Source organism: Notamacropus eugenii, chromosome 2 (assembly GCF_028372415.1).
Source record: "Notamacropus eugenii isolate mMacEug1 chromosome 2, mMacEug1.pri_v2, whole genome shotgun sequence".
In the NCBI taxonomy this organism is placed as follows: Eukaryota; Metazoa; Chordata; class Mammalia; order Diprotodontia; family Macropodidae; genus Notamacropus; species Notamacropus eugenii.
Window position 1 is genome coordinate 456,378,951 of NC_092873.1, and position 16,558 is coordinate 456,395,508.

At 36.8% G+C, this 16,558-nt stretch overlaps 1 long non-coding RNA gene across 1 annotated transcript; it reads left to right on the forward strand.

Moving 5' to 3' along the window:
- The first annotated feature begins 459 nt into the window (after positions 1–459).
- LOC140529594 (uncharacterized) lies at positions 460–922 on the forward strand. Its single transcript, XR_011975611.1, has 2 exons — positions 460–601; positions 708–922. It is a non-coding gene; the product is annotated as an uncharacterized lncRNA (long non-coding RNA).
- Positions 923–16,558: the final 15,636 nt, after the last annotated feature.

Consider the following 16,558-nt stretch of genomic DNA (forward strand, 5'->3'; position numbering starts at 1 on the left):
ATCACCACTATGTTGGAGTCAAGGTACAGTGTGTCTGACTGTGATTGACCAGACCAATATCAACTCAAAAGCTCTACCACAGGTTGGGCACAAATAATCCATAAGAACACATGGAGTGAAAATGTCTCTAAATTTGAATATCTCGTGTTTTCTTTATGCTTCTGCAATTCTGTTTTGCTTATAGAGTACAGCACCTTCTTTGACACAGGCACAATATGCTGGGCAGTCCTGGGCCAGCAGTTGACTGCAAACTGCTTCACAGAGTCCTGGAGAGTGTCCTTCTATGTTTCTGACTACTGTGTGAGCACTTGCCTTTTGTGAGTTCTCCATAGAATAGTTCTTTAGGCAAACATGTTTGACATATGAACAACATAACCAACTCATCAGAGCTGTGCTCTCTGAAATAGAGCTGCCTTATTGGTAGTTTTACAACAGGGGCTATTTGTCTTTCAGGTGCACTGAATTTCTTGCACACATTTCATGTGTGCACACATTTCATGTACCAAAGATGACCGTGTGGCTGGGTTGCCTGTGTACATTTTGTAACTGCAGCTCCCGGTGTATCTACCTGCTGCTTCATCACTTGCCACAAGACTTTAAGGTAAGAAAAATGGTAAAATGTTATGACTGATGTCTTTTGATTCACACATAATTTTGATTTAAGCAAGGCAGAGTTTTGTAAAATCTTTGGCCTCATTCTCTTCCAGAGTCATTAGAGTCCTGTGGCAGAGAAAGTCAAGATAACTGGTGATGGCTCAGGATGCAGGCGTTGACTGTAAAGGCTCCAGAGTGCCTGCTTCAGTTGTTTTCATGAGTGTTACTACCTAGCTGCCAGTAGTAGAATCAAGACTGAAATTTAAGCCCTTTGCCTACACATTCAGTAGCCTGGTAGCACATTTTCAATAAAGACAACTATTGAACCAGTACATTTTGATTCTATCCCCTCAGTAACCAAAGTACTCTGTGAGAAAGTGGCAGTATTAGTTAGGAAAACATAATTAGAAAGAAAAAAAAAACTAGAAGTGATCATATATAGAGAGATGGTATCTATGGTGGAACACATACAATTTTAAAGGTTCTCAGGAAAGTTTTTCAGGCTATCTCAAAGAAGGAGGATTGACCTCTAATTGTTTTTTCCAGCTTCAAATTTATTTCACAAAAGATCACAGGTGATCAAGAACGAAAAGTAAAGGTAAATGACAGCCCATCAAGCAATGTTCATCCCATATGACTACTTTTTATCTTCATAAAATATTTATGAATACAATGCTCTCCTCTTACAAAATCTTAACTTGTCGGAGTGAAGGAGAGAATGAGAGACAGACACACAGAGCTATTATGGTGGCCTAGTGGTGAGGAGAGTGTAAAAGCTGTCTTAAAGTGATGGATAGATAGATAGATAGATAGATAGATAGATAGATAGATAGATAGATAGATAGACAGACAGACAGACAGATATTTCTATCGGTATAAGTATCTATAGAGAGCCTCTCTCTCTCTCTCTCTCTCTCTCTCTCTCTCTCTCTCTCTCTCTCTCTCTCTCTCTCTCTCTCTCTCTCTCTCCCTCTCTCTCTGTCTCTCTCTCTCTGTGTTTCTCTGTCTCTCTATCTCTCTATCTGTCTATTGATCTTGATAACTGGCTTCATCACTTCCTGGAAAATAGGGAGAAAAGAAATGGAAACAGTGTTATATTTTCCATTCTTAGGCTCATGGATTACTGCAGAAGGCAGCTGCAGCCATGAAATTAAAAAGCACTTGCTCCTTGGAAGGAAAACTATGACAAATATGGACAGCATACTAAAAGTAAAGAAAATAAATAAAATAAGTCTGCATTGTCAAAATTGTCGGGTTTTTTTTTTTTTTTCCAGTAGCAATGTATAGCTATGAGAGTTGTACTATAAGGAAAGTTGAACCTTGCGGACTCAATGTTCTTGAATTGTGGTAATAGAGAAGACTTTTGAGAGTCCCTAGAACAGCAAGGACATCACATCAGGTCATACTTAAAGAAATTAATTCAGGCTGTTCACTGGAAGATCAAATACTGAAGCTTAAATTCTTTGACCACATAATGAGAACGGAGGACTCATTGGAAATGAACCTGATGTTGTGAAAGATTGAAAGCAAAAGGAAAAGGGATCAGAGGATAGACAATATCAGAAACAATAAAAATGAACTTGGTCAAACTTCAAAAGATAGTGGAGGGTAGAAGCATCTGGTATACTGTGGCCCTTAGGGTTACAAAGAGTCAGACACGACAAAATCACTGAACAACAACTAGTGGTAAATGTCCTCTCATTCTCAGGATTTACCATTGAGTTTACTCACTGTGCTATATCAGTGATGAACCAGCTCTATCAAAAAGACATTATAAAGAGAATGAACCAAGATAATGGAGATAGAAGAGAGAAGTATAATCCACCTCTTCCAATGCAACCTCTGTGTAAAGATGTAGAAAAAAAAGTTAGGCTGAATTTTCATCAGGAAATCTTAAAAGAAATCATTTTGATTCATTTTCTAGTAAAAGTCAACCAATACAGAGACCCATATCTTTAAAGAATTTGGATGAAAAAAATTAAAATATTAGTAAAAAGAGTATACCAACACTTTAAAAAGACTAGACATTATGAATAGGCTAGATTTATACCAGGAATATAGGCTTGGTTCAATATTAGGAAAATTATAAACATAATTGACAATATCAATGAGAAAAATAGCAACAATCATGATTATATCAATTGAAATAGAAAATGCTTTTCATAAGATTCAATAGCTATTATTCTTAACAACTCTATCAATGACAAAATGGTAAAGATAAACAACTCTGAATTTCTTATAAACTCTGAAAAATCTGATCGACATAATGACTAACCACATTTCCAGAAGATTCATGATAAAACATGATATTTATCTCCTGATTAAAAGTTGAATGACTCAGAGATGTGTAAATAAAAAACAAATGATGAATACATATGCACACATATATAGCTATATATGTGTACATATATACATATACACATGTACATGCATAAGTATGTGTGTATATGTGCATGTACATAAAGAGAGATGTATATGTGTGTATGCATATGTGTATAAATGTATGCATGTGCGTGTATGATGTAGGAACTTATTTTGTCTGACCACATATATTTATAATATGGGTATTGTTTTATTGTCTTAATAGGGATGAGATATGGGGGACATGGGGAGGGAAATATTGAGAATCTTCATGAAAATAAAGTAAAACTAATAAAATGAAGACTTTAGAAGCTTCTGTTAGGGGCAAGATAAAGAAGACCAAAGTACATACTGAATCTACTTTTCCCTTTTTTCAGCCTAGCATTGCCTCCACCCCTGTCCTTTGCAGAAACTTTCTAATATGACAAACGTTAACCTTCCCTCAGTCTTCTTAAAGTCTCATTTTTACATAAGTAGTGAGGGGAAGTGCCGATAATAAGAGAAGGATCCTGCGTGAAAAATCACTTATGCATATTAGGCATCATAGATCACATGAGAAGAGAGACTTTCAAAGAAAATTTTCAGGCTTTCAAAGGTTGATTTTCATAGACAAATTTATTTTACAGAATATATAATATTTATTCACAGAATTGCCTGAGAAAATGCAATATCTCTCTATAGGTATTTGTTGAATTAAATAAGAAAAATCCATCCAGTGGAATAAAACACAGCCTTGAAAGTTCATGTTAAGCAATGTTACTTCCACATATATTTTAAAAATCATTTAAGATTATCTGATAGTATGACTATAATGATAACTTTTTAATTATTATTGCCAATCAGTTGAGTATCAACATCAATTAAAGTATAAAACAGTGAGATTTGTTCCATGGGCTTTTTCCTTCAAGGAAAGATTCTAAGCTGTTAACAAGAAAGAACAGATGTGTCTGTTGAATTGACTGAACAAAGGCGAGGCAAGGCAAGACAAGGCAAGAAAAGGCAAAGAAAGGCAAGGAAAAGATTTTATAAAGCACCTATTATGTGCCAAGCACTGTGCTAAGTGCTTTATAAATATTATCTCATTTAATCCTCCAAACAAACCTTAAAGATAGTATTATTATCGTCCCTGTTTTATAGTTGAGGAAACTGACACAAGTAGAGGTTGAGTGACTTACTCAGGATCATATAGCTAGTAAGAAGAAAAGGAAGGAGGGGTATAAACACACACACACACACACACACACACACACATACACACATACACATAATCTGCTATATTCCAGGCATTGTGTTATGTGGTTTTACAAATATTATCTAATTTGTTCCTCATAAGAACCCTGTGCAAGAGTTGCTATTATTCTCATTTTACAGTTGAGGAAATAGGGAGAAAACACAGACAAAATAGCTTACTCGGAGTCCCACAGCTAATTAGTATCTGAGAATATGTAAGAGCTCAGGTCTTCCTGATTCTAGGTCCAGTACTCAACCCTTTGTGCCAATCTATCAAATACTTCACAAGGAGCTAATACAGAAGATATCAGCTGAACCATCAATAACAGAAATAAAAAGCATATGTTCAACATACACTGCTGATATTATACATACAGCTGTACTGACAGCCCATTGAGTGCTAACCAATTATGTATGAATAACTTAAAAAGGTACTCTCTATGTAAAATATATTGGGCCTAAAGTTGAATAAGAAGGAATTGTCTGGAAATAATTAAAAGAAATAATAAAAAATAAAAAGAGCAATAATCTGAAAACTGTACAATGCTCTCAACGATCTGATTTCTCTTCCCTTTGTGTATTTTAACACATACATACTTACATACATATATGCCTACAGTGTGTATGTATATATATATGTATATATATATATATATACATATATATATATTGTGGTGGTGTTACATGGTTATGAATAATAGTATAATGAAAAAAAAGGCAGGAGACTCAAAGACCAATGGAAAAATGAATGGCATGTGAAAGCAATCTTTGGCACATTGCCAACAATGACCTAGATGTGGGAAGAGGTATTAAAAACACCATCAAGGATGTGAATTGTATGACGAGGAAATCAATTGGGCTGGTTATATATTAAGTGAGAAATAACAGTATCCTGACAAAGACATAAAAGGCTGAAATGAGAGCAACCAAAATCCTATTTTCAGAATGAAAGTTGAAATCTGGCTTCCACATTAATTGTGTAGCACACCAAGTTGCGAAAGGAGTTAGAGTTCTTTGTTAGGTAGCGTCTTTCAGTTTGCTTCTCTGTGAAACAAACTTGGTGAAGTAGATATCATAGAAGTAGTAATGCATTGGAAGTGGAGCCAAGAAGACATGAAATCAAATCCTCCCCCAGAAATTTATTAACTATATGATTTTGTGCAAGCCTTTCTCAGCTTCAGTTTCCCTCTCTACAAAATTGGGATAATAGGGGCGGAGCCAAGATGGCGGAGTAGAAAGACGCACATACACATAGCTCTGAACCCACAACCCATAGAATGGCTACAGGGAAGTAACTCACGGCGAATTCCGCACCCAGAGGCCACGGAACATTGGAGCGAGGGAGATTTCTGTTCCAGAGAGACCTGCAAACCTCTCGCGGGGGGGGTCCTTCGCGCTTCGGACTGGGCGCCAGGACTGGGAGCTGAATGCAGCCCTGCCACGGCCGCGGCACCGAGAGGAAAAGATCCGAGCAGGCTTCACAGACAGGATCTCCAGCGGCCACGCGGGTCCCTCCACCCACAGAGGGATCTGCAAACCTCTCGCAAAAGGTCCGTCGCGCTGCAGACGCAAAGCCCAGCACAGACCTGCTGCGGCCACGGCTGCGGCACCGAGAGAAACAGATCCGAGCAGGCGGACGGGATCTCCAGCGGCCGCACAAGTCCCTCCACCCACAGGTGACAGGGGTGGGTGAGAGAGTCTCTTTGGCGGGTCGAGAGGGGAGTGGGGTGCCCCCATAATACAGGCCCCCCCCGGGAGGTAGAAGCTGAGAGGCGGCTGCAGACAGGGGCTCCCCAAGCGGGCGGGAGCCTGAATCTATTGCGGAAGGTCTGCGCATAAACCCCCTGAGGGAACTGAGCCTGAGAGGTGGCCCTGCCCCAATCTCAGCACCAGATCATAATCTCATACTGAATAGCAGTCCTGCCCCCGCCAAAAGCCCTGAGGCTGGAAGCAGCATTTGAATCTCAGACCACAAACACGGGCTGGGAGGATCAGGAGGTGAGGTGGGTGTGAGGAAAATATTCAGAGGTCAAGTCACTGGCTGGGAAAATGCCCAGAAAAGGGAAAAGAAATAAGACTATAGAAGGTTACTTTCTTGGTGAACAGGCATTTCCTCCCTTCCTTTCTGATGAGGAAGAACAATGCTTACCATCAGGCAAAGACACAGAAATCAAGGCTTCTGTGTCCCAGCCCACCCAATGGGCTCAGGCCATGGAAGAGCTCAAAAAGAATTTTGAAAATCAAGTTAGAGAGGTGGAGGAAAAGCTGGGAAGAGAAATGAGAGACATGAAGTCAAAGCATGAACAGCAGATCAGCTCCCTGCTAAGGGAGACCCAAAAAAATGTTAAAGAAATTAACACCTTGAAAACTAGCCTAACTCAATTGGCAAAAGAGGTTCAAAAAGCCAATGAGGAGAAGAATGCTTTCAAAAGCAGAATTAGCCAAATGGAAAAGGAGATTCAAAAGCTCACTGAAGAAAATAGTTCTTTCAAAATTAGAATGGCACAGATGGAGGCTAATGACTTTATGCAAAACCAAGAAATCACAGAACAAAGAGAGAAGAATGGAAAAATGGAAGATAATGTGAAATATCTCATTGGAAAAACAACAGACCTGGAAAATAGATCCAGGAGAGACAATTTAAAAATTATGGGACTACCTGAAAGCCATGATCAAAAGAAGAGCCTAGACATCATCTTTCATGAAATTATCAAGGAAAACTGCCCTGAGATTCTAGAACCAGAGGGCAAAATAAATATTCAAGGAATCCACAGAACACCACCTGAAAGAGATCCAAAAAGAGAAACACCTAGGAACATTGTGGCCAAATTCCAGAGTTCCCAGGTCAAGGAGAAAATACTGCAGGCAGCTAGAAAGAAACAATTCAAGTATTGTGGAAATACAATCAGGATAACACAAGATCTAGCAGCCTCTACATTAAGGGATCGAAGGGCATGGAACAGTATATTCCAGAAGTCAAAGGAACTAGGACTAAAACCAAGAATCACCTACCCAGCAAAACTGACTATAATACTTCAGGGGAAAAAATGGTCTTTCAATGAAATAGAGGATTTTCAAGTATTCTTGATGAAAAGACCAGAGCTGAAAAGAAAATTTGACTTTCAAACACAAGAATGAAGAGAACCATGAAAAGGTGAACAGCAAAGTGAAGTCATAAGGGACTTACTAAAGCTGAACTGTTTACATTCCTACATGGAAAGACAATATTTGTAACTCTTGAAACATTTCAGTATCTGGGTACTGGGTGGGATTACACATGCACACACGCTCACATACATAGAGACAGAGTGCACAGAGTGAATTGAATAGGATGGGATCATATCTTAAAACAAAATGAAATCAAGCAGTGAGAGAGAAATATATTGGGAGGAGAAAGGGAGAAATTGAATGGGGCAGGTTATCTCTCATAAAAGAGGCAATCAAAAGACTCATTAGTGGAGGGATAAAGAGGGGAGGTGAGAGAAAAACATGAAGTCTACTCTCATCACATTCCACTAAAGAAAAGAATAAAGCGCACACTCATTTTGGTAGGAAAACCTATCTCACAATACAGGAAAGTGGGGGATAAGGGGACAAGTAGGGTGGGGGGGATGATAGAAGGGAGGGCATGAGGAGGAGAGTGCAATTCGAGGTCGACACTCATGGGGAGGGATAGGATCAAAAGAGAATAGAAGTAATGGGGGACAGGATAGGATGGAGGGAAATATAGTTAGTCCTATACAACACAACTATTATGGAAGTCATTTGCAAAACTACACAGATATGGCCTATATTGAATTGCTTGCCTTCCAAAGGGAAGGGGTGGGGAGGGAGGGAGGAAGAGAAGTTGGAACTCAAAGTGTTAGGATCAACTGTCGAGTAATGTTCTTGCCACTAGGAAATAAGAAAAACAGGTAAAGGGGTATAGAAAGCTATCTGCCCCTACAGGACAAAAGAGAAGATGGAGACAAGGGCAGTGAGGGATGATAGAAGAGAGAGCAAATTGGTCATAGGGGCAATTAGAATGCTTGGTGTTTGGGGGGGGGTGGGGATAAAAGGGGAGAAAATTTGTAACCCAAAATTTTGTGAAAATGAATGTTAAAAGTTAAATAAATAAATTTAATAATAAAAAAAATAAAAAAAAAAAATTGGGATAATAAAAACATACACCTCATGGGGTCATTGTGAGGACCAAATGAGGTTATATATGTAACATATCTTGTAAACTTCTAGGTACTCCGTAAAATTAATTTCTTCTTCTTGGTCTTATTCTCCTCCTCCTCCTCCTCCTTCTTCTTTCTTCTTCTTCCTTTTATTATTGTAGTTTAAAATGTTTCCAATTGAGCAGAGATCAGCTTTAGCTCCACCTAGGCTTAGTTGCACCTTAATTTCTTCAGTCAGAAGAATTGTGAATTCCATTCTTCATTACCTCTTTCAAATACAATTCCAAACTGAACTCTCAAATAAAACCTACTAAGGATACATTAAGACTGAATCAAAACTCTGCAACTGCAGCAGCAAATTCTGATATATTTCTATCCTAACTCTACAACTTCAGTGAATATAATAAAAATCATAATAGTTAACATTTACATAGTGTGTCCTTTGTGCTAGGCACTATCCTAAGAAGTTTGCAGCTATTATCTCATTTTGTCATCACTGTAGTCCTGGAAAGTAGGTCCTATTATTTTTCTCATTTTAATGATGAAGAAATTGAAGCAAAGACAGATTAAATTATTTGCCAAGGACCACAGATTTAGGAAGTATCTGAAGATGGGTTTGAACTATGGTCTTCTTCCTGACTCCAGGCACAGGCCTCAATCTATTATATCACCTAGCAATTTATAATGCCAGGTCCCTAGGGAGAGCCACAATCCTAAACCATTATTCATAATATAGAAAAAGAAAAAAAACAACACAGAATAATATGTTCAGTGACTCAGGTAGGCCTTCTATGAAATATTTATGGAAAAAATATATAATTGTGTCACAAAATATAATATGGAAAGAATGAATTTCAATGTCTACCAAACGTGTCTTTCTGTTATCCTTTGAGTCACCTGGATTTTTCATTTCTCTAAAATCATTTTGTTTCATGACTCATAGCCACAGAATATCACAGGATGCATATCAATGTTAAAAAGATGGGTAAATGAGGTCATGGATTCATTCAAGTATTGAATTACAAGTGTATTAATTAGAAGACCTGAAGAAATCACTTCATAAACAGACATATCCTTATTATGGAATCTATTGTATAATTTTATTCAATATATCCCAGGATAGTAATGGAAGGAAACACAAGTTGATTAATCCAAACTGTATCTGAGCAGAAATATCCTCTATGATTTTTATCTAACTTTCATTGATTATCAGTTATTAGGGTATCACTGCCTCTTCTTTTGAATAAAGAACACTTTAAGAAAAGCAAAATATTTATTATTTTTCACTTTCAAGATTATCTATACTTTTCTTTCCTTTTTCTTGTTCTTATCTGTCTATCTGTCTGTCTGTCTCTCTCTTTCTCTCTCATACTATGAGAAAATAAAGGTAATATACGGCATCTTAATAATGCTGAAATTATTTTTGGCTTATGGTTCCCTTTTTTATTTATGTTTGTGAAATTTACTTCTTCTTTTTGAATTCTTTTTTCATATCACTTTTTAATGGTCAATGTAAATAACTGTGGTCCATAAGGGAAAACAAAATCTTTGCAAGTACAATATGATAGAAGTTCTAGATTTAAAGAGGAAACTAACTTTTCAGGCTATTTAGTCAATTAAAAAAATACCAATATGAAAATTGAGGTTGAAAAGTTAAGTGACCTGTACAAGTTTTCACGAGTAGTAAATGAGAGATGTGTGATTTGAACCTGACTTCAAAGCAGTATTATTTGTATTCAATTTAAATTCTGCACAATCTAGTAGTTATGATCCCACTTTATATCTGGATTTTGTATCCTTCAAATAAGTATTTTAAAATTGCCTTTATTAGTTAATGAAGCGAATTCTTGAAAACGCTTGTTTCTCTTTAGAAAATCAATAAGATTATTTTCCTAAACATGTGTAACATGGTTGATTCTGTCTCTGTCATCTAAGTGTTATGCATTTTACATTTTACCCTCCCTAGCCCCAGGTTTGTCTCATACTCTGAAGAGATTGGAGTCTTTCTTTTCTACCCTCAACTGGCTGTGCTTTGCTCAGTCTTTGAGTTAAGTGATTAGAACCTCAATTCCACTTACCCACTTAATATCAGAGTAGCTTTTACAAAATAATATCTACTTCAAAAACATTACTGGAACAAACATGCAAATATTTCACCCAATATTTGGGAGAATATTCTCCCATGTGGTATTAGGTATCTCCTATACTCTCCCCCTTCAGTCTAGCAGTAGGTGGGTAAAGGCAACAGAAGCTGCTCCTTTTGGGGTGAATTCCACCTCTTACCACCTCCCTTCTTGTGTTCCTTATAGCTCTACTGCTGTAGTATTTGTAATACAGAGCCAGGATTCCTAGATCTTCAGAAACCCATTGCTCCTCTTCCCAGATCAGAGTAAAGACTCCACTTCCTTCAACTAGAATAGAAGAAGAAAAGAATGAATAAAAAGGGCAACAATGACCATAAAGGCCACATGGTCAAAGGCAGGGGGTCAGGCAAGGAGGTGGGGGGCTTTCAATAGTTCTCCTTAGTATATGGTAAGATTGAAGGAGTTTTTCTTTCCAGGCAAGAATACAGCAAAAGCTCTAGCAAATGCTGAGTCAATCTGCTTTAAGGACAAGAATAGTGCTGCCTGCCTTGCCAATGGCAGGGGGCAGAGGGGAAGTCTATTAATTAGCATGCAGAATCTCCCAGTATGCTCAAGTTCTTCCATTTCCCCATAAGCAGATCCTAAGCACCTTCAAAAATTATGTAGTCTTAGTAAAGCTATGGTATTTGCACATATCCCAAACCCAACCACCACCACCACCATTTCATGTGTGGGCAGTTTATGATGGAGATTATGTTATGAATTTACATGTATCATTTGAGGAGGCAGGAAACGGGAGGTGTGCAAAGAGAGGATGTAATAGAAGGAGAAGATGAAGGGAGAAAATAGGGGTCAGGAAGAGATAAACTAGGCCTTGGCAGGAAATTTGTTTCCTGATGATAAGAGATACAGAGTACAACAAACAGTGAAATAAGAATGATATTTTTTGCAGGAAAATGATCCGCAACATCAATTACTGACAGCTGTCAAAACTGAAAGAAGTGTTAAATGTGACAGTCAAAGATCTAAATTAGATATATTGTGATTCTTGGACTCCATTAAAATATCTTTAATTTCAATTTTGTATGTACTTTTTCTCTACTTTTCTGATCTTATTATTTGGCATGTAAAATAAGGATGCTTTTTCTAGAGAGTTTGTTGAAAAGAAGATTCATTCGTGAACCCTATGGAAAGAGACAGGGCTCTCACTAGATGCTATTGTGTTGTGTCTGCAAGCCCAGTCTTTTTGAGAGCAAAATAAAACAGACAACTTTATTATGTGTTGTATTTTAATAACCCTCTAGAGTCAACAGCAGTATTAGAAGATCTCTCTAAATGGGCAAGAGTTTCATAGGAATAAGTTAAAAATGAATCAAAAATAAAATTATCAATCAAAAATAGTTATTTGATATTCAGATCAGGTTAGACTTTTAGTTGCTGGTGATAATGAAACTGAAAGTTTTTGTCTATTTTGTCTTTTAAACATTTATAATTTGTAAAATAATAGAAAAATGTTATTACTATATTTTTGAAAAATATGGAAAGAATTTTTAAAAACATCAATTAATATTGCCAAGTTTATTCAGATTTCATTACCTTTTAGCATACAGAGAAATACACTATTTGAATATTTTTCTTGATTCTATAGTCCTATAGAGGAGTTTCAGGGAGAAATTAAGCAAACCAAAGATATTGGATAATTTGGTAATGTTTGCATTCAGACTTCATTTAAAATTGGCAAAATTAACTTTTCAAATATCAGGCTTTCATGTGTTCAGTTTAAATTCTGCACAATCTAGTGGCTATGATCCCACTTTACACGTGGATTGTATATGCTTCAAACAAGTATTTTAAAATTGCCTTTATTAGTTAATGAAGCAAATTCTTGAAAATGCTTGTTTCTCTTTAGAAAATCAATAAGATTATTTTCCTGAACATGTAAAATGGTTGATTCTGTCTCTGCCGTCTAAGTGCTATACATTTTACATTTTACTCACCCATGGGTAAAAGTATGTCAAGGTTGAAATATATTTAGTAATACATTTCTTTTAATCTGTTTGACCGCTTTAGTTTTCATAATTTGAATTTTGTTATTAGTGACAGTGGGTGCTCTGGTACTTTATAGCCACAAGGCTTGGCAACAGTCTCCCACTAGCTCATTTGGAATTGAACCCTACTGATTACCAGAACATAGATAGGAAAAGGGAGGAAATGAAAAGCTTCTCATACACATTCCCTGCTGTTCAAATGAAAATCAGCCAGGAGCCTTCATCATTATCACTATCACTTTTCCATTCAGTGCTGGGAATAAACCTGAAGAGATAACCTTATAGATAGTAATTTTTATTTCATTGCAGAAATTCTCTCTATATCCTATGAGATAGGAAACAGGTATGGATGCTGTGGAAGATAAACAAAAACCACAAAGAAGAAGCAAATTTCAAAGGCTATGAAGACCTTGGAGAAGAGTTCTGAAGCAAACTGGAGCTGTTAAGAGCCTATGGTCTAGGATGGAAGTCAAAATAGTAGAGAAAAGGCAAGGATTCAACTGAGCTCTCCCCCAGAACCCTAAAAATCACTTTAAATAATAGTCTACAGCAAATTCTGGAGTGACAAAATCCAGAAAAGAACAGAATGAAATGATGTTCCATGCCAAGAGAACTTAGAAGGCCATCAGGGAAGGACTGCTCTACTTGGGGAGAGGGGAGTGTATTTCAGGGCAGGTCAAGCCCCAGCAAACCAGGAGAAGAACTCTGTTGTATTACCTCTATTTCAATTTGTGTCTCAGTCCTGGCTCTCTGTCCTGGGATGAGAAGAAGCACTAACTCACCAGGGTTTGGAGATGAAAGGGAACTGGGACCTAGGTCACAGTTCTGAAAAGAAAAAGAGTGCTTGTGTTCAATCACAGATCAGAGCACAGACTGGAAGAGTAGTAAACACAGCTCTCCCAAGATCAGACCACCTTGGAAGGAATGAAAACTTACAGGTTCCTAGAATTATTTCTGAAAACAGCTGTACAAGAAATCCTGAAGCGTCAGCCTGTACCCTGTCCATTCTGGAAGCAGAGTCCCACTTTACCACAGAGTTAAAACAAACAGAAGAAGACAACAAAGTCAAAACTGCTACATCAAAAAGCGTCTGAAACAAATATGAATTGGTTACTGGCCATGGAGGAGTTCAAAAAGGCTTTTAAAAACCAAGTAAGAGAGGTAGAGTAAAAAAAAAAAAATTCAGAAGAGAAAAGAGAGTAATGCAAGAAAATTATGGAAGAAGAGCAAACTGACCAGTAAAAGATGCACAAAATAATAACAAAAAATCATACCTTAAAAAACAGAATGGGCCAAAAGGCAAAACAAGAACAAAAATTCAATGGATAGAAGAATACTTTGAAAAGCAGAACTGGTCAAATGGACAAGGAAGTACTAAAGGTCACTGAAAAAAATAATCCCTTAAAAATTAGAATTGGGAAAGTGAAAGCTGATAACTTCATCACACACACACACAAACACACTCATAAACTCATATAAACTTTTATTATGTATCTCTAGAAAAAGAACTAAGTGTTGGAGTCTACAAATAGAAGCATACTTCCTTGTTTTATTTTTCTTTCTTTTTTTGGTTTGTGTTTTCTTTTACAACATGAATGATGTGGAAACACATTTTGCATGTGTGTACATGCATAACATATTAAATTGCTTGCCTTCTCAATGAAGGAAAAGGAAGGGAGGGAGGAAGAAATTTTGTAACCCATTATTTTAAAAGAAATGAATGTTAATTGTTTTTGCATAAATATCAGGGCAAATTAAACATTAAATAAGCAAAAGAGTCCATGGTCTAAGCTGGGTCAAGTGAGAAAATGAGTGGAGTCTCTTAAGAGTCAGATGTGAAATATTTTCTTATAGAAAACCAGGAATTGAGAAGATTTTGGGAAGATGGCAGAGTAGGTCAGAAAATTCCAAGCTCTCAAAGTTTTCCCCCACAAAAGTGGTAAAATAGCTCATTTAGGGAGAAGAAAGTCTGGGTGGAGATAAATAAGAATAGGGGTACAACTGGTATCTTCCTGGGACAATTTCAGAAAATTGGAAGAAAAATCCCAGGACAAGTGTAAACACCTCCAGGCTAGGGTCCCTTTTAACAACAAGAGGTAAGTCTCTTAAACAAACAGCAATCTTGGCGTTAGCTGATTTGAGAGGCTGCCCCAACCCCAGTCAAAGGAAATTTCACTCCCAGGATAGAAATTGGGCCTGGGAAGATGGTGGAAACCTTTGCTGATAAGTTACACCAGACTGAGCTGTGCTGTGGAAGAGCAGCAGGGGTGAGCAGGATCCAGCACACACCTAGTGAGTTCAGAAGCAGTGGGGCAGAAAGTCTCTGACTGTGGGCACTTGCAGGAGGTTGAGGTTTTTGGATTTGGTTCCATGCAGAAGGGCAGAACTAAAGATGTGGGGCAAGAAGCACTATTTCCCATAACCCAGGGCTAGAGATGATTACAAAAACTAAGCTATTATCACAAAATTGCACAGGCAAAGGAGAAAGAATCCAACCATAGAAAGCCATTGTGGAAATAGAGATGACTGGGGATCATCTTTAGAGGAGGGTATTGAAGTAAAGAAACCACTAAAGAACAATGTCAAATGGTCATCTGCCCAAAAATAATTCTTAGAAGATCTTTAAAATGAGTTTAAAAACCAAATGCCAGAGATGAAGGAAAAGCTAAAGAAAAAATTAAGAATAATCCAAAAAAAGCAAGAAGGCTATGAAAGGAAAGTCAACCAATTAGAAAGGGAAATCCAGAATCTTAAGGAAGAAAGTGACACCTTGAAAATTTGACTTGTGCAAAGTGAAGCCAGCAAAATTATAAGAGATCAAGATATAATTAACCAAAAAATGAATGATGAAAAAGAATAGAAGAGAAAGTGAAATATCCTATAAGAAAAACAAGAGATTTGGAGAATAGATCAAGAAGGGAAAATATAAAATTAATTGGACTAACAGAAAGTTATGATCAAAAAAAGAATTTTGCAACAATAATACAAGAATAATTAAAGAAAATTGTCCTGACACATTAGAGTGAGGGGAGAAAGTAGAAATAGAAAAAAAAATCCATTGATCAGCACTTCAAAGAGATCCTATGAGGAAAATTAATGAATTTCATAGTCATATTCTGAAACCCCCAGCTCAAGGATAAAATATTAAAAGCATCAAAGTTAAAGCAATTTAAGTATGGTGATGCCACAATTAGACTCACACAAGATCTGGCAAGAGAGACATTAAAGGACCACAGGTCTTGGAAAATAATATATTAAAGAGCAAATGAACTAGTGTTGTGGCTGAAAATATCATACCCAGCAAAGCTAAGTATTATGCTGAATAAAAAAGTGAACATTTGATAAACTTTCAAGACTGTTTAAAAAAGTCCTGAACTTAATAGAAGATTTGACATACAAGAACCAAGAGAAATATAAGGTACATATCAAAGACTGACTATAAAGGATTCATAAAGAAAGACTGTTTACTTTTTACTTCTCATATATACAAAATGTAGTATGTATGTCTAAGATTATTATTAATAATTTGGTAACTCATAAGTAAGATTGGGGAAAACCTGAGTAGGATATGAATTTTAAAAGTAAAATCATTTAGGAACAACTAAAAAGAGTGGTTATTTTATACAAATGAGGTACAAGAGGAAGAATTTATATACAGGAATTAGATAGGGGAGGAAGGCCGGTACTTCTGGTAATCTACTTTCATCAGGAATGGGTTTGAGAGTGAATAATACATACATACATACATACATACATACATATATACATATATATATGCATATATATATATATTTAAACTAACATTAAAGTCTTCTAAGTTCAGAAGAAATAAAATGGTAGGGACATAGGGAGGGGAAGAGGATATGGGAGGCATTCTTAGAGGCCAGGGAATAGGTAAAAGTGGGGTACATTAGATTTTTAGGAGTGGGACTATAGCGGGGATCCTTTGAGGAGGGTAGACAAGTAATAGGAGGTCAAGGCAGTAGGTAGAAATAAAGTAGAGGAGCTATAGGAAACTAGACGCACAAACACAAAAAACAAAGATTAGGAATACAATATGCTTGGGAAAGTATATATT